The sequence below is a fragment of the Alligator mississippiensis genome, chromosome 4, assembly GCF_030867095.1.
Source record: "Alligator mississippiensis isolate rAllMis1 chromosome 4, rAllMis1, whole genome shotgun sequence".
NCBI lineage: Eukaryota > Metazoa > Chordata > Crocodylia > Alligatoridae > Alligator > Alligator mississippiensis.
In genome coordinates this window covers 97,524,479-97,546,920 of record NC_081827.1, presented here as the reverse complement: position 1 = coordinate 97,546,920, position 22,442 = coordinate 97,524,479, and positions in this window count along the sequence as shown.

Sequence of the window (22,442 nt, the reverse complement as noted above, 5' to 3'; positions counted from 1 at the left end):
ACATGTGCATGCTAAGGGCCTTTCCCCAAACTTTGGCAAATTCTGCTTTAAACAAAACACGAGGCACTCGTGTAGGTGTGGGATTCCAGAACTTGGCACTTTATGAAAAACCGAGGGGAGCTACGGGACTTGCAATGAAATCAGGAGAGTTGCCACCAGGGTGACCTCAAAGCTGTGACCTCAGCTGGAAGGTTGTGATGAATACAGCCCAGAGGTCTGATGACTTCATCTTTGTAAGCCAATTGTGGAAATTGCATCTTGCTCAGTTTCTCACTAAATTCAGTCTGAACCCCTAGACGTGGGGAGAAACCTTTCACTGGCAGAAAAGTCCTGCTCTTACCATCTCCTGTTCAAATACAGCATGGCAGTGATGGAGTGGAGTGGAGTGCCTTCCCTAGGAACCCATGCCTTGTATCCTGTGGTTTCTCATGCCTACACATTACAGCCTAATTTTACTGTTGTGGAAAAGCTTCTCCCTCCCCACAGAGGTTTAGGGGATTGTTCAGGGATGCCCTTGAAGACAGGAAAAACTCAAGCTGAGCCAGGCATGCTCCTTCCCTGAGGGATTGACCTCACAAGGACTGAGCGAGTCCGAGTTGTCTCATGCAGCAATTGTCAGATCAGAACTAGGCTGTGGAGGTGCTGGCCTGAGCTGTACTTGGACGTGGGACCAATGCCACTTCTTCATGCAGGGAGTGCTGTAGTGCAAAACCGCTTGTGTGAATTAGATGTAGTTGGCTCCACGCAGGGGGGCCATGCAAGTTGGATTCCCTTTGAGCTGTCTACACATGCTTGCTGTTGTGCAGAGGACCCAGTGCGGATGTGAATTATACCCCAAGATGCCCAAGGAGGGTGAGCTAACGTGAGAGGCCAGGAGCTGTTTTTAAATACCGATACTCTTGCGTCTTGCCATCACTAGCTATTTTTGGTGCTGTCACTGAACCAGAGATCGTACTGCCTGATTTTGGAGCATAGGAGGATACAAGATCAGCTGAGGGCAAAGGAAGTAGGGGGCTGACATGGAGGGGAAAGTAACCAAATTAATCCAGACCTCAAAAGACATGAGCTGCAGGTGCTATTGACCCTAAACAGTCTGACTTAAGCCCAGACAATGTTTCAGAGCTGTAATGGAAACTGAGGCAGGGAGGGTTTATTTCTGTGTCTTTTGCTACCTAAACTAAATTGCACTGGAGTTTGGAAGGCTGCACCTCCCATGGCTGTCTGGTTTCAGTGTCACGTGTCCAGGATTGTCAAGTGGCAGGAACCTGGGGTATGACTAGAGCTTTTGGGAGTATCTGGTTAGAGCTAAAGCCAAAGTCTAACCCATCAAGCCCTGATTACAATCCCTGTACATGTCCCTTCTGCAAGGACCTAGGCTCCATCCTTGGACAGGCCCCTATGGCACTCTCAGTCCTACCACTGCCTTTTTGAGAGCCAGGACTCTCAAAGTGCCAAAGAAGTGCCAAAGGCAACAGTAAAGTCACCAAAGCCACTACTGTGTAATAGGGCTGAGCGAAATGGAAGCATTTCATTTTGATCATTTCAACAGAACAGTGTTTTGTTTCAACTTTTGTTTCAAGTCGAAATGGCTGTTCCATTTTGTTCCATCACTGTTTGCCCTTTTAACCCTGTTTTGACGTTTTGCCCATAGGATATAATGGGGAAGGTTGAAACAGGCTCTAACTTAATAATTTCTGGCCAGATTTGGATGAAACTTGACGAAATGATGGACACCTCTGAGGGCATGATGCGTGCCAAGTTTCAAGAAGATTGGTGCAGGAGTTTGGGGGGAACTGCACCACAAGCTGCGGACAAGCGAAACTTATGCCATGGGTGCTTGTGCAACTGTGTCTGTCTTGGGGCGTGGGGGTGGGGCAGGGGATGGGACACCCACTACTGCAGGCCTGGCTGCTAAGCTACTGTGTTACCAGTTAGGAATCAATCATGATTCACTCAGGGACCAGCTCAATACACAGGACCTAGCTACTACCTAAGGACTTAATGAGCATGGATTAACAGCTACAAAACAACAGACTAAGGAGAGGAAATAATCAATGCAGACAATCAACTGCCCCAAGGCAGAGACAGTCAGTTGCACAAGCACCCATGGCACGAGTTTTGCCTGTCAGCAGCTAGGGGTGCAGGGCCCCAGAGCCCCCCTGCACCGATCTCCTTGACAGCTGGCAAGTTTAGTGGCTGCAGCAGGGCCTAGCAGCCAGGCCTGCAGTAGTTTCCCCTCCCCTGTGCCCCAAGACAGTTGCACAAGCACCCATGTCATGAGTTTTGCCTGTCAGCAGCCAGAGGTGCAGGGCCCCAGAACCCCTGCACCAATCTCCTTGGCTTTGTGGCCTCAGCAGGAGCTAGCAGGCCTGCAGCTTTCACCCCACTGCTCCTTAACGCACGCAGTGTCACCCATGTCGCGAATTTTGCTTGTCTGCAGCTTGAGGTGGAGTTTTCCCCAAATCCTGCACCGATCTCCTTGAAACGTGGCAAGCTTTGTGGCCTCAACAGGGCCTAGCGTTCCTGCAGTTTTGACCCTGCCATGGTTTAACACATACACGTGACATGAGTTTTGCTTTCAGGATTTTGGGGTGCAGTTTCTCCAAACCCCCTGCACCTATCTCCTTGAAACATGGCAGGCTTTGTAGCCTCCACAGGGCTAGCATTCCTGTAGTTTTGACCCTGCTGTGGCTTAACACATACACATGACACAAGTTTGGCTCTCAAGACTTTGGGGTATGTTTGAAAGTGCCAGCCTGATCCTCCCCTCATGCTTTCCTCACCTTCCCCTACTTCACGTCCACACCCCACCCTCCCACCCCCTTGGAAATCTCTGTCCTCACTGCCTGTGATTGCAGAATCGGAAGTGAAACCTTTTGGATTCGAATGTGGCTGCTTTGGAGGCAGGGGTTGGTCCAAGGCCCCTGGCCCACTCGGCGGTAGAGGTAGATAAGCAGAGTGCTTCTCCTGAAGAAGCAGCAGAGAAAACGGTGGTCTCAGCAGCTGGCTGAGGTAGACTGAACTGGAGGGCATTCTCCCCAGTAGAGGTATCACAAAATTTGTGACATGATGCTCCTGGCCCCTGCCTAGCTAGTCTGCCCATCCTGCCCTCTGATCCACATGGAGAATCTAGTTCACTAGCACAAGTACCGCCCTGGCATCCCCTGGCACCACCTCTGGGAAGTGCTCCCAGATATGCTTGCCACCAGTGCTTGGGTGATGGCAGCCCTACTCCTCTCTCCCTTGTGGGACAGGTCAGGGCACAGCTGGCTCAGCAGAAGCCCCTGTTGACTGAAGCAGGGCAGCAAAGTGTCCTGGACACCTTTCCGCAGCATCGTCTTCCTCTGAACTCAGCAGAGGACATGACCCAGCACCTCAGCAGCCTAAAAAGGCTTGTAGTGAGTTTGCTTGGCCATGTTTGTTGATCCCCTGGGGTCTCCTTCCCCTGCTGCCCTCACTCTGCTCTCTCATCCCTTCCCTGGCACATGCACATGGTCGCTCTCCAGTCCTTGGCTGGGGAAACATGCCACAGCAGCAGTGGGACATCCGTTTGCCAGGAAGGAGAGGGAGGGCCAGGGGGCTTGCAAACAGCATGGCCCCATCACAGCTGGCTGCTGCAAGCTACCATGGGAGAAATGGGGGAGGCTGAGTTGCTATCTCCTCACCTTGATTCATTCCTATAAATCTATCACTCTCTCTTCCCTGTCAGTTATGGTGTCCTTGGCTGACCTGCCTCTGCTGCCCAGCTGATAGTACCATGGAGGAAGCAACTGTAAACATAGGAAGAGGTGTTTGCAGAGATGAAGAGGAGGGTGGATGCCACTAATATGGCAGAGAATGGGAGGAAAATATGTTCCAGCTGTTCCAGAGGGAACTGGAGGTCAGCAGCTGCCTGGGTCAGAAGGAAACAGCAGGCAGGCAGAAGCATAGCAATCATCACGAGCAGCAACCTGCTCCCCCCTCACACCTTTGAAAAAGTTCGGCATGAGGTCCTCTCCACCTACCCACCCCACCAGAGCAGGCACTGCACACCCCAGTGCCCTCTCCCTGCTCCACACTGGTGGCCTACGTGAGCAGCTATGAGTTCGCCTGTACCAGCCTGCAAGAGGCTCGGTGCAGAGCCTTGGCTCCACTTGGAATTTGGACTCGTCTTTTGGGTTTTGGGGTTTTTGTATTTTGTTTAATACTTGCCTGGTTCCTGGTGTCAGTGTAGCTGGGCAGGTCTGCACCTGGGTTCCTGGGGCAGCCATATGATGCCCAGGCCAGTGCTAGCTATTGTGATGTTCATCACAGTGGTGCTATCAGCCACATCTGTGGTCACAGCTATTTGTGGAGCTCCTGCATAACTCTGGCACCTGGGTTGCTGCCATACTCACCCCCCCTACCACCACCTCACTTACACTCCTATTAGCATTTGGGTTGTTCCCCGCATGCTCTGTTTGAACAAGCCCTGTACAATCCTTGTTTTGGGAGTTAAGTAATAATCTGTGTCTATTCTGGATTTCATCTCATGATGCTACTTTGTGGTTTGGGGGGACAACACGACATGGGGGCTGTGAGGAGCAGGGCAGGACACGTGGGAAGTGAAGGTGAGCTGGACACTAGGGCTGTGCAAAGCTTCAGTCCCTGATTTGATTCAGCAGAGATTTGGCCCAATTTGTTAAAAAACATTTAAAGCTGTGTCTATGTCTGAATCGCTGATTCGCCGAATTGGTATTGAATCTTCAGATTCGGATTCAGCTGAATCAAATCGGGGACAGTGATCTGAATCAATTAATCGAATCACTGTCCCTGATTTGGGCTGAATCCGAATTGAATAGGGCCCACTTCACGCACCCCTCCTGGACACAGGGTGGTAGGAGAGGGACTGGGAGTATCAGGGAAAGTGGTGGCAGGTTGTATGGAGGTCAGGGCTGGAAGGCCAGAGGCAGGTCTTCACCCTGGGACAGCATAGGGAGGGACACAGCAGGAGCCAGTGCTTTTGCATGGGTACTCTGGGCTGGGTTTTAGCCCTTCAAACTCTTCTACACTGAGGCAGGTAGCATGCCTGCTGCAAAACTGCCAGCCTTGCCAAATCTTGACTTGAGGCATAAACACAGATCACTGGGTTTCAGATTGTGCTGATACTGGTAGCTCCTCTGTCCCTGCATCATGCAAGGCTAAGCATGCAGGCAAGGCCCAGGGTGAGGGCTGTGATCCTGTGCCCAGCAGCGAAACTGCTGTGGCTTCTGCGGCAGTGGGGCTTGTCCTCTGCCTGGGACCCAACAGTAGCTTTCCTGTGTCTCCTGAGTCCTGCTGGTGGGCCCAGGAGCTTCCCTTCCATGTGAGATCTGGGCAGAGGGGTGGGCCATGGGGTCAGCAAGGAGCTGGGGACATGCTTCTGAGTGCCAGGCAGAAGGATGCTGGGGCTATGGGAGGGAAAGGAAATTACAAATGAATTGTTCAAATAGCTAAGAAAGCACCCACCCCAGTTTATAATGGTGAGGTTTTACACAGAAATCTCCTATTATATTGGCCAATTTATGTGATTTTAATTATACAAGGGGATTAGGCAGGTTCGCAGTGATTTCTGAATGTGTGAAAATGGATTTTTTTTCCATGTAATGTCTGCCCTGAGTTCCAGAGAGCTCTGCTCCAGGCGGAGGGGAGGTGGGGCCTTCCCAGCAGTTAGCAAGGCAGATGTTGTCATAAAGGCCTCTGATGTGCACAGATCTTTGCAGCTCACCTAAATCTATATTGAAAAAAAAAAAAAGAATTGGGAAGCTTGATGAATAGGGGAAGGGTTTTGTGCTGCTTGGAAGCTTGTTTTCCAGCTCCATTTTATCCCTGTTGTACAGAAAAGGATTTGGGGGGAGGGCGGGGAGGAGAAAGTAATAGGAAACCGGTAGTTTCTTTCTCTTAGGGGTGGGTAAGTGGAGTCTCCATTTTGGGCAGCCAGAGCTGTGCATGAAAGGCTGGCTTTCAATCTGACATTCACTCTGTCTCTCCGGCAGAGGAGCAGGGAGGAATCCCAAAGTCAAGACAGAATATGAAGCGGGGAGGGGAGGTGGCTAGACTTTAGAGATGCTCCCTAGCTGAGCCTGAGGGAGTTGGGAACTGGGAGCTGGGCCCCCAGGGAGCAGCTAGCCAGGCAATCGGAGAGAGAGAAAGAGAGGGTCTGCAGAGGGTGATTACTGCTCCACAATTAAAGTTCATTGTTGTTTTCATTCATTTTAAGCCTGTATTTATTGAACCTGGTGATCACTATGGGGGGGGGGGGGGTAGGAATTAAGATTTTTGAGGACGAGTTTTTTGTTTTTGTAAGGGTTTGTTTGTTTTTTTTAATTTTATCATTTCCTAGGGAAGGTCTGGCCCAGGACTTTGAATCTCTTGAGACTGGCTTTGCTACATGGCCCCAGAGGTGATCAGCCAGCCCCGGTGCCCTCCAGGATAGAGCTTAAGCTATGGGGAGTCTGGACAGTCAGCACTGGTCACAGGGGCCCAGGACAGCTGAGGCATGGAGCCCCATTTCTCTGAGGGGCTCCTAAGCAGAGAGCCTGGTCCCAGGGCATGTCTCAAGGAGGCTGCATGCTGCAAGCTTCTCAGTTCAAGGGAAGCTTAAGAGCACGCAGAACCAGTGAGCTATAGATAGCAGCCTAGGGCATGCCCAGCAGAGGAGCTGTAGCACAACCCCTGAGGAAAGAGTAAGCAAGCATCTTTGAGAGATTGAGCACTGGAGATACTGCACCTACCCCATTCCCAGATAGTCAGGTCAGGTGAATGTTAACAACAGCCTGCAGCCGTGTTAGCTCTGACTACAACGCTGTCAGGGTCAGTATTAGTGGACTGGGAAATTCCCAGTGTCGCACTAAACAGTGTTGGAGCTTCAGAGAAGAGCACTGTAGTCCAAGCCCATATGCCACATGGGAATCTTTTTTTGGGGGGGAGGTGGGAAGTGGTGGTCCATCATCATAGACTGCATCTTTGCTTCTTGGCATTCGGTGGGGATGCCACCTTCATATTGTAACTAATTGATGGGTCCAAACAGAGCTTGGATTTTGCTGCAATATGTATTGTCTTGCCTTCACCTCACACAGGGATCCTGTGTGGCCTGACTTCAGTGGTGCAAGAAGTCTTGGGAAAAATCCTAGGATTCTTTTCTATCTGAAACTACAGAAGACTAAGGCTTAATTTTTAAGGTCTGGCTCAGGGAAGTGGCTCAGCAGTATCTGGAGCCTCTCACTTATGTCATGATTGGTTCAAATCTAGTCCAGGCTAATAGTGATCAAAATCGTTGCCAGCTTGTGGCTGTTTGCAGAATAAGCTGGGGGAGGAGAGGTGCCTGAGCAGTGATTTTATGCTAGCTGCTATTGGACATGCATCCATAGCACACAAACCACAGGAACAACTGGCAATAATTAGTGCCCTCATTAGTTCTTGCAGCTCAAGGACACAGGGACCCGTTCCAGCTGTTCGTGAAGTCAACAGAAAGACCTCCCATTATCTTCATGGCTGTTTGACTGATGTCTCATGGAGCTTGCTCCTCTCTCCCTTCCCTACAAGAGGGCCGGCTTATGGAAGTCTGAGACATTGTCAGGGGCTGGGGTGGGGACAAAGCTTGTGCAGACTCTGGGTTGTCAGCCTGGCCTCTCTTGCCAGGGTAAAGCTCCAGCCTAAAGAGCGTTGACTGGACTCGAGGTTTCTGTGTGGGACCACCCTCTTTTATTTTAAACTGTGTGAAACTCAGCTGCTCAGGTTCTTTGCTCTTTTGCTTTGGTGATGCCTCAGTGGGTCTTTTTTGTATCAGCAGCTAAGAGATTTCAAACCATTTTACCTTTGGGAGAAAAGACTGGTGGCCCCTACCCAGCCCATTTGTGTGGAGCACATGGAGAGATGCAGATGGAGGAAAAAAGCATCACTGCCAGCACGAGGCTTCTACTCCCTCTTCTCTTTCAGTGGCACACAGCAGGTCTCCAAGGCCAATCCTGGATGGGGCAGGTCTGGTCCAGGCATCCGCCTCTGAGAAGTACCCCAAACGCAAGAGACCAGCAAGGTAGGCTGTCCACGCAGCTGCCAAAAGTTTCAGCCTGTCTCTGGCAGCTCCTTTCATCATGCCCTTTAAATGCATTCATGTTTTTTTCAGTACAAATGCATGGGGTATAGCTCAGAGCAAGAAATGTGAGGATAGTCCTTGTCTTCCAACTCTGCCTTGCAACCGTGAGACCTGAGAACAGCTTCTTCTTTCAAATAAAACTAGGGATCCTGTGAGGTCAGCACACTGGTACTATCAGCACATGGCTAGGGGTCCAGGCCTCAATCCAGCCCTGCACAGACTGTGCCACCTCCTGTGAGACTGCAACCCTTGCAAGAACCAGCTGCCTTTTCCTTGCTCCTTCAGCCCTGTCCCGCTGCGGCCTTCACAGAAACCTGAACTCTTCTGCACCAAAAGCACAGGCACCTCACATGGAGAATCTCCATTAGTTGTTAGCAGCACAGGACCTCTGACATGGCAGGGCAGTATTGCTTCCCTCTAATACAGGGCCATGGAAGCTCTAGTTAGTGTGTTTTGAAGTCTGTGAATGTGCTACATGTAAGGCTCTGGTGCAAAGGTGTATTAAGCACTCCTTTTCACTTTGTACCTCCATGACATCTGAAAGCCACTTTAAGCCACCAGTGCTAGCAAGAAACATGTGTAGAACAGAGCTTGCAAGGAAGCTTATCACCAAGCAAGTCATAACTTGTACATTAATTCCATTTGCTGATCAAATGAGTATTATATTCCTTACTAGTTCAATTTGGCTATTTTGAAGGATCCTGGAAAAGCAAAATCCTGACTGCAGCGTACTGAGATTTGGAATTTTTGTGTCATACTAGAATGGACAGCAGGATCAACGAATCAATGCGATTGGAAATACTGACTATTTGCTATTAAATACTAGATGTTACTCCTTTTTTTTAGCTGATTTCCTATACACTTTGGGTCAACAGCTGCAGCAGAACTGTCGAACTCTGCAACCGTCTTTGAAACTGGAGTGTTCCACATAGATCAGTATAAATTAGTTCTTGCTAATCTCATGTATTGTACCTACAGAACGTGATTGGTTTCCCACCCAGAAAAACTGTGCCTGTGTTTCAAACCCAATTTATTTAGCAATTCATTATAAAGCCCACGGAGTGTACAATACGATTTGCATCTCATTCAGTACATAAAAATTTTACTTTTTTTACCATGTCAACGAAATGAAGGTAATTACAAAATAAAATTGGGTGGAGGGGGAAATATAATTTGTCATGTAATAGCAAGTTTTATTTTCTACGGCCTCAGCTCAGCCAAGCACTTCATCTGAAGCCCGTTCCTCAAGCATGTGCTTAACTTTAAGCCTGTCTTGAAATTCTAATGACTTCAGTAGGATTTAAACACAGTGCTGGGTCTACATGAACCACCCTCAGGCTAATCCTGTCCAGTGAGACTACTCGTATGAGGAGACAAGGGAGAGAGAGAGAGAACAAACTGGTAAATGTCTTAGATTTTCCATTTGGATTTGTTGAGCTGATTTCCTCTAGCTTTCATTTCTGCTAGTTGCCTTGGCTCTAGCTGGTCTGTGCAGGTAGATTCCGGTGCCCAGTCTGCACCTTTATGTTGGCTGAGTTCTGCAGATATAGGGGTTTGCCTGTGCAGAACAGCCTTCAGGACTGAAGCCATACAAACTTAAGAAGTGCCATACTGGGTCAGATCAGTGGTCCATTTAGCCCAATATTCTGTCTCTGACAGCTGCAGAAATCGATGCTATAGAGAGTGAGCACTGAACCAGGTATATCTAGAATAATCCATCCACCATTCATTACCCTCTGCCATCTACTATCACTGGTTTAGGGAAGCCAGAGGAAATATCTCTGATTGTCCTGTTTAATAGCTATCAATACATCTACTGTCCATGAATATGTCTAGTTTGTTTGTTTTGAACCTGGCTACAGTATCCGCCTCTACCACCTCCAGTGGCAATGAGCTCTACAAGTCAGCTACACATGCATAAAGAAGTACTTTCTCTTGTTAATTTGAAACCTGCCTCCTATTAGTTTCAGTGGATGCCCCCTAGTTCTAGTACTCTGGGACTTGGTGAATAGCAGTTCTCTGTTCACTTGGTCTACACCCTTTGTGATTTTATAGACCTCTATCTTATCTCCCCTCAGCTTTCTTTTCAAACTGAAGAGTCCTAGTAGGCTTTTTAGTCTCTTGTGATATGGCAAGTGCTCTATAACCCTAATTATTTTGGTTGCCCTTCTCTGTACCTTTTTTAAATCTACTATATCCTTTCTGAAATGTGGGGACCAGAACTGCATCTTGAAACTGAGCAGTATTCAAGATGTGAGTACACCATGGATTTGTATAATGGCATAAGGATGCCATGTATATCACCTTGCACTTACCAATGTTGTAGTTCATTTGCCATTTTTTGCCCACTCACTTAGTTTGGCAAGAGCTTTCTGCAGTTCCTCTCCATCAGTTTGGAATTTCACTACCTATAATTACTTAGTATCATCTGCAAAGCTGGAGATTTCACTGTGCACCCCCTTTTCTAAGTAACTGATGAGATTTTGGAACAAACCTGAGCACAGATTCTTGCAGGACCCCACTTTTGACCTCCCTCCCATCTGAAAAGCAGCCATATAGACCTACCCTTTCCTTCCTATTCTTAATCAGCTCTCAGCCCACACACGAACCTTCCCTTCAATCCTGTGGCAACTCAGTTGGGCTTGCAATCTTCAAGCAGGCCATTTCCAGCATTTCACATGCTGACTTTTCAGGCTCCTTTCAGGCCATGCCATCAAGATTATTAGTGACTTTTGCAAACTAACGCTGGTGGTCTCTTCCCCTCTCCCCCTTTTTTTTTCCCTTCCAAATGACAGAAAGACTAATACTAGTAGGGCTGGAAGGAAAGCCAGGAGCTCATCTAGTCTACCCTCTGTTCAAGGCAGGAACCTTCCCTGTCTAAACCTTCCTAGGCAAGTATTTATTTAACCTGTCCCTTAAAAAAAAAAAAAAAAAAAAAAAAGTGAAAGATGGAGACTCTACAGCCTCTCTGGGTAATCTTTTCCAGTGGTTCACTACCCTCATACTTAGCAATTATATGGGTTAAGGAAGACCTTGCTGAGTGTAACATGAAGATCAATTCACAACATACTACCCTATTTCCACTTGATCTTTCCACTGTGGTGGTGGAGTGTGCATTTGAAAGTCTGAAGGCAAGATGTCAGCGTTGCTAATTCTGTACATGAGACTGACCTACTGTGACCTGTGTAGTCTGCAAAGCTAGAGGTGAGTATTTCTGGATGGAGCGCAGGGGTTGGTGCTTAGTCCAGTACTTTGCAAAACCTTTGTTACCGATTTGGATGTGCAGGTGAAGAGCTCACTGGCCAAGTTCGCAGACGACACCAAGTTATGGGGAAGCATGGTCATGCTTAAAGATAGGCTACAGTTACAGACAGACCTAGACAGGCTAACAAGTTGTGCGGATCAGAACCTGATGAAGTTCAATGTTGAGAAATGTAAAGTGCTCCACCTTGGGATGAGCCACCCCCAACACACCTACAGGCTTGGTGTCACCAAACTGACTAGCACCACGAATGAAAGGGACCTGGGGGAAATAACAGACCACAGTATGAATATGAGCCGGCAGTGCGATGCTGTAGCCAGCAGGGCAAATAATACTCTGGCATGCATCAATTGATGCATCTCCAGCAAAACCAAGGAGGTGATTCTTCCGCTCAACTCAGCACTGGTGAGACCACAGCTGAAGTACTGCATCTAGTTCTGGGCACCACACTTCAACAAGCTTGACAGAGTCCAAAGAAGAGCCACCCGTATGATCAGAGTCTTAAAAGGCAAACCATATGAGGAAAGGCTGAGGGATCTGGGACTCTTCAGCCTGAGGAAAAGAAGGCTGAGGGGGGACCTGGTAGCAACTTACTGCTACACTAGGGGAGTACATCAAGGGCTTGGTGAACAACTGTTCACCAGGGCACCTGAGGGGAAAGCCAGGAGTAATGGCTACAAACTCCTGGAATATCAATTCAGACTCAACATTAGGAAAAACTTCTTTATAGTCAGGGTGTCCAGACTGTGGAACAAGCTCCCTCCAGAGGTGGTGCAATCATCTACCCGGGAAATCTTCAAGAGGAGACTGGACAGTCATTTTGCTGGGGTCATCTGACCCCCAGTTATCTTTCCTGATGGTTCAGGGGGCTGGACCTGATGATTTTCTGAGGTCCCTTCCAGCCCTGTACAAACTAGGAATCTATGAGTGCATCCTGGACACTGACCATCTACTTAGCCCCTCCACACAGGGCCAGAGGCAAAGGAGGGATGGAAAATTATGGATGCCATGCAGGCTCATAGCCATGCTATATGTGTTCATTTTAATGAGTAATCAATTGCAAATGCATGGGCTGTTTTGAGGATTGTTCATTACCATGGAACGTGTTGTACTGATACCTTCCAGATTTTAACATCAAGGGCCTGTTGTACTTGTGTGATTAATTTTAAGGGCTGCATTGGCTGAAGGCTGATTTATTTACCAAATAAAATCTCTATTTAAATGTAAATCTCAGCAGTTGCTGGTTGGGGATGTGGGGTGCCGTGTAATTGGCTGGTGGAGATTGCACACCATTTTCTGATACTTTAATAAAACATGTTGGCGCCGCTGCAGCAACTTGTTCACTTACGAGTACACGGACAGCATCAAGTGCTCAGCACAGATGTGGAACATTATTGAACCTCCAGATATGTCAAGGGGAAAAAAGGGAAGATGAGATCAGACCACTTTTCTTGCTCACAAGAGTTAAGTGCACTTTTCAAACAAAGGGTGGCCTGGAAAATTGTAGTGCAAATTCTTCCTCCCAACAGTTGCTGGCAGCTTCCAGGGGAGTGCCCATTATAGAGATAGCTGCTGCCTGCAGTACCCTTCTTATTTTCCTTTTGCCTCTCACCTCTTCTCATCCAGGTCAGCACAGGGGTTGAGTGAGGGGGGTAGCTGGCCCCTTGCAGTTGTTTGAGCCATTTGTGTCCCAGACAGCAAGGGCCAGTCCCAGAACACTGCGCAGGTGGCATTAGTCAACTGGACAAGGTGGAGGATCAGGGGCGTGCACCTCCACTGCTGCCTGATTTAAGAATCTGCATGGAGGCTGGTGTTGTCAAAGTCACCTGCATAGGAAACATACATGGGTCCCCAGCCCTGATGCCTGCACAGTGTCAGGGTCCTACCAGAGGATAGGTGTGTGGAAGGACCTAAAATCACAGCAAAGTAGGGCTGGAAGACACCTTCAGAGGTCACACCTAGTCCAACCCCCTGCTCAAGGCAGAATTATCCCAGTCTAAACCATCCTAGACTAGTATTTGTCTAACCTAGCTGTCTAACTGGCGGCCTGCAGGCCACATGTGACCCACAAGGGGTTAAATTGTGGCCCCTGGGCTCCCATCCAGCCACTGCCTTTCTGCCACTAGTGTTCCCGCTGAAGAAGCAGATGGGGCCTCCAGGCTCCTTCTCCTTCAGACTTCATCTCCCCGTTCCCTCCCCCCCCAGAGGTGGGGCAAGATAACATGGCACTGCCCACAGTCCTGGGGGACCCTGTGGTGGGAGGGTGAAGTAGGGCACCTGGAACAGTGGGAGGAAGCACCAGGGGTGCCTATACATGAGCATCAAGGCTGCTCCAACACGCTGTAATTACAGCATGTTGGAACAGGCTTGATTAAATCAAGTCTGCTTGAGCTTGGCAATTACCCTGCTCCAGCTGACTTCAGCGTCTTGTGTACCAGCATCCCCACAATGAAAAATGGTGGCAGGGGTGTTTTAACTGAAGCCTTAGTTAAAGTACCCTCACTGCCATTTTTCAGCACAGGGAGTCTGATACATGAGATGCTCTGGGCACTTTAATTAGAGTGGCTCTTGGAGCTGCTCTAATTAAAGCACCCCTTCCCCCCACTCCCAGAGCACATGTATAAACACATACAGCAGGGCACTATGTGGTGCAGCAGCAGGGAACTGGGGAGGGAAGAAGGGGAGGCAGGTACATGGTGCAGCCAGTGGGGGGCATGCACTGTGTGGCCCTGGGGACCTGTGGCCCCCTCTGGTACAGCCCCCAGGGCATTCAACCCCCAGACACTTAGAAGCAGGACAACCCTGATCTAGCCTGCCCTGTGCCACCCTGAGCAGGGAGGTCATGTGCACCACGTGTGGCAATTTTAAATGCATAATCAACTTGCAAAGGCACTTTTTTGTGGCCTCTGCATCACTGTGGGACAGGCTGTCCTGACAGAGTACATCTTAAAGTGCCCATCATGCTTTTCCTCTAAGCCTCTGGCTGGAGGAGACTGCCAGTCTTTGGGCACAGCATCATATCAGATTAATTTAAGGGCTGCGTTGACTAAGGGCAGAATATTTTATTTTCAGGGTGGGGGAAATCAATTTAAATGTAAATCCCAGCAATCGCTCCCTGGGGATGTCATAAAATCAACTGGTGGAGATTTGCGACTTTAATCACACCTTCCAGCCTCATTGTGGCTCTTTGCTTCCCTACCAGTAAGTGGACCACATTAAGTGCTTAATACAAACATTATCAAACTTTCTGTTCTAGCCAGGGGGGAAATAATGGAGCCATCAGACCAGTCATTTCCTAACAGGAGCAAACTCTGCTTTTTAAGTGGTCAAATAAGTGGCAACCTGGAAACTTTAAATACAGACGAAAATAACAGCCTGAAGGCAGCTGATGGTAGTACCTGCTTTCAGCGCACTCTTAATTTTCCTTTCCTCTTCCACCTCTTTTTGTCCCTGTGCTATGGGGTGGGTCCTCCCCCTCACCCCTGGTCCTGCAGTTCCTTGAGCTGTCACTGCCCAGTCCAGATGCTGAGCCAGCTGTGGGTTGTGGTAAGGCACTGATGTGGGCAGGGGAACAGGGATGTGTAGAGATCCTTGACCCTGCTTAAGCACTAGCATGTGTTGTCAGAGACCTCTACCTGCACCTTTACTTACAATCATAGGAAAGTAGGGCTAGAAGGGACCTCAGGAGGTCACCTAGTCCAGCGTTTCTCAATCCGTGGGTTGTGACCGAAAAGTGGGTCTCAAGAATATATGAAAGGATTGTGAACTATCATGGAAAAACATGAATGTCACTAGTGAGTAATGTGGGGCCACATGTTGATATTTATTTCTGTCCTTAAATTAAGACTGTTGAGATGCTTTAACTTGTAGTGTATAATAATACTTCGGGGCCAAAATACTTGTGTGTTTTCTACTTAAACTATTTACTGGGTCAATGTTTGCAAATAGGTTTTAGTACAAAAAAGGTTGAGAGCCACTGACTTAGTCTAACCCTATTCTTATGTGTCTATTCTTATCCAGTCATAGCAGACAGTGAGAAAAAATGTTCACTTTAAGAAAATGGCAATATGGAGCTGGAGCCCATGATCCTGAAATCAAAAGCCTCATCCTCTACTAGCTAAATCACCAAATCACTATTTGTGCCTATAGGGAAAACTTTGTAGATGCTGGGATGTCCTTAAGGGTGCTGCTAAAAAGACATTGTGTCACTACCTTCACACTCTTCCGGTCCAGGAACCTCTTCAATATCCTCTGCTCTCATCTCTCCCATGCACATTATATCTCCATGTAAAAGTGGGGCACCAAATTTATCTCAGCAACAACATCATTTACAGCTGTCTTTCTTTTCCCCTTTCTGCAGCAGTGTTTCTGTACTTAGTCTCCTGGGCAGGATGCTTGGCTCTGCAGATTGCAAAGTGCCTGCAAAGGCAGTGAAAGAGAAAATAAGGGTCACTAAAGTTGGGGTTGCAAAGGAAGCTACTACAATGGGGTTCACACTGGAGGGTGCAGAATCATGAAGTTGAGCAGTTCCCACATGCTGGAGAGCTATGGTGTTGTCCTCTAGCTCAGTAGCACATTATGGGCCAAAACAGAGACTTAAATTCAAGCCCTTACTGTGTTAAGGCCATTGGAATGAGAAAGAGGCAGCAGTCCAGTTAGATATACACCATCTCAGAACAGAGCTGAACTTGATCTTGTATTTCACTTTGAGAGGATTGTACTGGACCTTCACAAAATGAAGCAGGAAATGAAAACAAACTTTCACTGGATTATTAAGATTTTTAGGCATAAGTATCAAGCATCTTTGATGAGCCACATGCTATCCAGTTTAAGGAGCTGTTGTATCCAACTATGGTTCATATCTACCAACACCCTCTTCAGCATTGTTCTGTTACATTAAAGCCATCTTTGCCAAACACATTTTTTACAGCTCAGGTCTTACCAGCTCTGGAGAGGAGTGCCGATTAGCCATTCTGATATTAGGTTACTGCTAGTGATTGAACTGGATGAGAGGCTGGGTGTGTCCATTTCAAGTGGCTCAACTTTAATTGGGGTGTTGACCTGAGAGATTCCCATCAGCATAGCCACTTCTTTCTAGATGGATATCTTCTCTGGTAAAAACAGAGGGTTCTCCACAAGCGTGTGCTGGAGGACTTTCAGGAATCTAAATGCATAGGGCTGTAGCATCAGTGGATGATTGTGGGAGGATTCTTCCTTCCTTTGTTGTATTATTGTAGCAACTTAATACCCAGTCAGCATCAGAACCCAACCGTACCAGGTGAGACATGAACACACAGGAAGGGGTGAGGTCTGCTCCAAAAGGCACGTCCAGACAAGCGCGCATGTGCCTCTTGCCCTGCCTTAAACCCCTTGGAGGTGGGGCAAAAGGCACATGCGGGAACAAAAAAAATTTCCCCGCACTGCAAACTTGCAACGTGGGGAGCAAATTAGACCCCTGGATATCCAGGGGTCTAAAAAAAACAAAACAAAAAAAGCAGGGCAGGCACAGTCCCAGACCATGACCTGAGGCAAGTGGAGGCCGGGTCCTCCATGGAGACGCTCTGAATACCAGAGGAGAAGACCATGGGGGGGACCCACACCAGCCCCCCCCCCGCTCCCCCAGCCCCCCCACTCCCTGCCCAGCAGGGCCCTGCTGCCCTTGGGGCCCCTGCTCCGCCCAGCTGGGCTGAGTGGCAGCACCCGGCGGGGTGCTCGAGGTCCGCACCGCGCCGGGTCCTGCTGCCCTGGGCTAGGCCCAGCCCGGCCAGGTGGCACAGCAACCCCAGGGCTGGCAGGACCCAGCTGGGCCGCACCAGGTCCTGTCACCATGGGCCCAGCCCAGCCAGGCTGCAGAGGGGCCCCAGAACCTGGCTGGGCCTGGCATGTGGTTCCCACATGCCGTGCTGGGTCCTGCCACCATGTGACCAGCCTGGCTGGGCAGCAAGAGCTGCCCCAGGGCCAGCAGGACCTGACTGAGCTCAGCGCATGGTCCCCCCACTGCTGCCGTGAAAAGTTAGTTACGGACCCTGGGTGGGGGTGGGGCCCTCCAGGAGGGAGCTGGGACCCTGGAGATGGAGGGGCTCCAAGGTGCCTGGCACCCTGGGCAGGGGGGCTGCACCCTGTGGGGGCCAGGAGACCCACCCCTCCTGAGCAGCCCCCCCACAAGGTCCCCCACACCCACAGTCCCCCCAGCAATTGCCCCACACCTACCCACACACCAACCCACATCCTTCCACACGCACCCACACACCTTCCCCCACACCCCTTCCCACAAACACCACATCCCCCCATCACACACCCATCATTTGCGAAGAAAACCAAAAGTACACATCAACACATATAGGTATTTAGAATTTATTTTTTCATGATGATAGAGACACTGGTAGGCTTCCACATTGCTTTAACATTATAAATATACCAATAAAGCATTGCCCAACTGATCACTGTCTCTCTCTCTCTCTCTAGATGTGTGTGTGTGTGTGTGTATGTAGAGTGTTTTTTCTTTTAACTGTGGAAGAATGTGGATTTTGGGATATGTTTAAAAATGGATTTGGGATGCTGCTGCAGCAGTCCAGCTGGCATGAGGGGTAGTGTCCCCAGGTACCAAGTGGCTGGGCCCCAGAAGCTCCTGAGAGTGAGTAGCCCTGTGCTGCTTGCCAAGGCAGCTTTTTGTACAGATGGGTCCAGGACAGGGCAGCTTTTTATACTGCTGGGGACAGCACAGGTGCTGGCCCCGGGCTCTAGCTCCCCCTGGCTGCAGATCTGGGAGGAGCCAGGCAGGGTTATTTTGCCTCAAGTGGCACAGTTTGCTCCACAATAAAGTGCATGTCCAAGCATGTGCGCTGAGGCAAAAAGCCCTGGCTCAAATTTGTATCGCTTCTATTTGAGCTGCTGCAAGCGCATGTGCTTGCACGTGTGGATGTGCCCAAAGAGTTTACAATCAAAATAGGTAGACTGCATGTTAGTCAATGCCATGTGTTCTTACATTTATAGTATATGGCATCCCTTACTCTGTGCCATGAATGTTACTTTGTAACCAAGCTTATACATTCTTAAATATTCGTATGTTCATAAGTATTAGGGGCCTTCTCTGTACTTGTACCAAACGTATACCCATCAATTCTTTTCTTACCATCAATGGTTTGTACTCCCACTAAGCTCTACTTTGGAAATGTGATACAGAACAGTTGTAGACCCTGTACTAATTGCAGGACTCACCAAAAGACAGGATTTGTGGCTTATTAGTGAAGAGAAGAGGGGGTTTCCTGGATACAGATACCGCATAGAGTCTGAAGTAATTAAAGAAAACACTATAAATTGTATAACAGGTAGGGTGCAAACACTGGTTGTGCTGAAACCTGTATTGAACAGACTCTGTCCCATGACTGTAGCTGCTGCTTCAGTCCTTTTGAATTGATAAGACAGAACTGTAGCTCATGGGTTTACTTAAAATTGTAGTTGTTAAAATAATCATGCTTGGTTAGTTTGATCTCTGCACTCCTTCATTACAGAGGGAGAGAACATGGAGGGAGAAAGAGCTGTTCTGTGAATCACGCCAGTTTGAGGCAGACCTGTGGCAGAGCTGAGAAGAGCCCAGGTCTCCTGCCATCAAGTCCAGGACCTTATTTTCCACTGGGCAGTCCCACTATAAATAGTTAAAAGGAGTTCCTATGTCAGACTGGGAGGGTGGCTAGTCAGGTGGCCTGTATAGGCTAGAGAATTTCCTGCTCTTTGGCCTACGTTCTTAATAATTAACTTTATGGATTTTGTCTAGAAGTTTATGATATAAAATAAATCTAAGACACATGTCAGACTGTTCTCTTCACCTCAACAGTCATCCACCAACGTGCAGCTGTTCCCAAGCGAGATCATGACACTTCATGGAATGAGGTCATGATCCCTATGGACCCCTAATTCTCCCAACTCTGCAGTTAACAGAGGCCAGAGACTTAGCCACACCTCAGGTGCTTTGTAATAACTGTTCCTGTGTCCATTTCTGGGCGCCACACTTCAATAAGGACATGGAAAAACTTGAGAGTCCAGAGAAGGGCCACCTATATGATCAGAGACTTGCAAGGCCAGCCATACAAGCAGAGGCTCAGGGACTTGGGCCTCTTTAGCCTAAAAAAGAGAAGACTGAGAGGGGTCTTGGTAGCAGCTTACCGCTACATCAGTGGAGTACATCAAGAGCTTGGTGAACAAACTGTTCACCAGGGCACCCTTGGGGAAAACCAGGAGTAACGGCCATAAACTCCTGGAAGACCGTTTCAGGCTCAACTCTAGGAAAAACTTCTTCACAGTCAGGGTGTCCAGACTGTGGAATAAACTCCCTCCAGAGGTGGTGCAATCACCTACCCTGGAAATCTTCAAGAGGAGACTGGACGGGTCACCTTGCTGGGGTCATCTGACCCCAGTTGTCTTTCCTGCCTAGTGCAGGGGGCTGGACCTGATGATCTTGTAAGGTCCCTTCCAGCCCCCGTACAATCTAGAATCTGTGCATCCATGAATCATTACATTGTGCTCATTGTAAGATAAACCCTGGCATCTCAGCATTCAGGGGCAAGCTGCTCTGACTTAACTGTCACCATGGGGTAAAACCAGGAAGGGGATGAGTAGCTGAGACATGGTTACGTGCACAGGTCCTGTTAACCACAGGTACAGTAAGAGTTACCATTGTTGTGGGGGTCACATTAAATTATAGGACTATCAGTGTGATCCCGATCAGAAGGCATTTGGGAATCACAACTCTCATGTAAAAGGCATTTCTATCCCTCCCCAAAATACACTGAAGAAGAGACAGGTTTGCAGGGTGCCTGGAAAATAATAAAGCCATCACCGGACAGACCAAAAAGAGAGCAGTGAATTCAGGAGTGACGGATTCTTCAGCACTACCCTACCAGTAGCTCTCTCAGCTTGCAATTGAAGTGGTCTCCTGTATGGCACAGGGACAGGGTTACCTCAGGTAACTGGTTTGAGACCAGGCTAGACCTTTGACAGGCAAAAGTCCATCTTGAAACTCCCAAGCAGATTTCTCTCTCTCATCCCTACCCTGCATCAGTAATATATTCATCTATATGGCATAGCCAAGAACATGGACTTGAGTATCCACCTTTATGCTGTAGGCCTGGGGTACAGGTCAAAAAAACACTTTTTTGGCAAATGAGGGGAATGAAAGCCTGTTTAACAGATGGGCTTCAACTTGCTTTCAAAACACAGATGGCAGACTCCTTTACTGTGTGTTGAGATAAGCCAACCCATTTTAGCTAACTCTTGCCTAACCAGAGGTATAACTGGGCAGTTCTTCACCCTGGGTGGCAGTGACTGGGCCAGCAGCCTGGCAGCTGCTATTTTTGTGCCCCCTCCCCACCCCGCAAATCAGCACCAAGGTCTAGTGGATGCCCCCATACATTACACTACTATGCTTGACTGCTGTTTTTTTCCAAGAGTAGGTATAGGTTAACATCTTACAACTTAATTTGGCTGGTTAAGGTAAATATCACTAAATTGCATTTCCACTGGGGAAATGGCTGTGGTTAACTCCAGATTAACTACCTCTTTCTGACCCTAGACACTGCTACTAAAGGATCATGTGCTTACAGAACTGCATAACAAGCCCAGGTAGACCCCATCTTGCTTGTTGTTTATGGACCTCTAGGTTTCCTGCTAGGTCTGCTCACATGCTGCTGCAGAGGAAAGCTGTCAGCTAGAGTCCCTTCCACACACCACGTAGCTAGGAGTTCAGCAGCAGCTCTGGGGGCAGTAGGCAGCAGACCAACACAACTCTTCCTTGCTCCCCTTGCATGGTGTGTAGGGGGGTGATGCCCCTGCCTCTAAGTGACTGAGGAGGAGTTCACTCAAATCTACTGTTGGCATATGCACAGGTAGAGCTGGAGGAAGGCTCTACGCAAGTCACATACTAATTGTTGCAGACTAGTGACAGAGGGAGGAAGGCCAGGTCCAATTAGCCTCCCTTGTCAGGGACAAAAATGAACCTTTCTCTTCACTCTTATTTCTAGGACTTTGTCCCAGTTCTTCTCAGCAAACCTTCTGAAAGGTATGGATTAACCCAGCAAACAAGATCACTCATGGTCATGACACATATGAATATGAATGCTGGGCAGTTGAGAAAAGGACCTGGGCAGCCCTACAGAGAGCTCAGTGAAAAGCTTATGTAACTACAATAATCCCTACCCCCCCCAACAAAGTAGTGTAGGACTGCCTAAGGAAGGGAGGGCAAATGCTGAAAAATGTCAGGCTATTCATAGAGAAGTAGGGCTGGAAGGTACCTTCGGAAGTCATCTAAAAGTCCAACCTCCTGCCACAGGCAGGATCATCCCTATCCAAACCACTCTATACAAATCCAGTGTCTAATCTCTTAGCAAAACTAGTCACCCCAGACCTGCCAGAGGTAAAGCAGGGGGACCACAGTGGCCTACATCCTGCTGCTGTAGAAGTTGCTAATATGTGCTCAAAAGATCCCAGGAAGACAGCCCTGCCCCCTACTACAGAGGAAGGCAAAACCCCCCACAGTCCATACCAATCTGACCTTCCCAGTCCCAAATATGGCAATCAGTCTGACCCTGAGTGGAGGGGCAAGACCCTCTACCCAGGAGCCTCTGGGTTTAAGTCCCAGCATGAGCACTGGTGCACCCGAGTCACAATCAATCCCCAGCGTTAGCTGCAGCCAACACCAATGCCTCTCAGGAAGTTTTAAAAAGCCCTGACACATGTAGCAGCTAGGGAGAGGAATTTCCTTCAAGCCCTATGCAGCAACAAGCAAAGCTCAGAAGATGTATGAGGCCTAGATACTCTCTTTCGAAAAGTGGGAGGGTAGACCGTAGAGAGAGAAGCAACAGCTGTTGTATTTAGCACATTTTAAGTGTCCCTGAGATGCCTCTTTCATTGAGAGAGAGGGGAGAACAGAAGCATGATTCCTGGTCTGGAGAAAGTAGCCGCGGTTGTTCTGTACACACTTGCTCATAATTCAAGGAAAAAAAGAGACTTTTTCTGAAAAATAAAGGCAAAATGTTTGCAAGTTGTAGAAAGAGCTTCTTTACAGATAAAGGCAATGCCATACAAAAGGTCAGT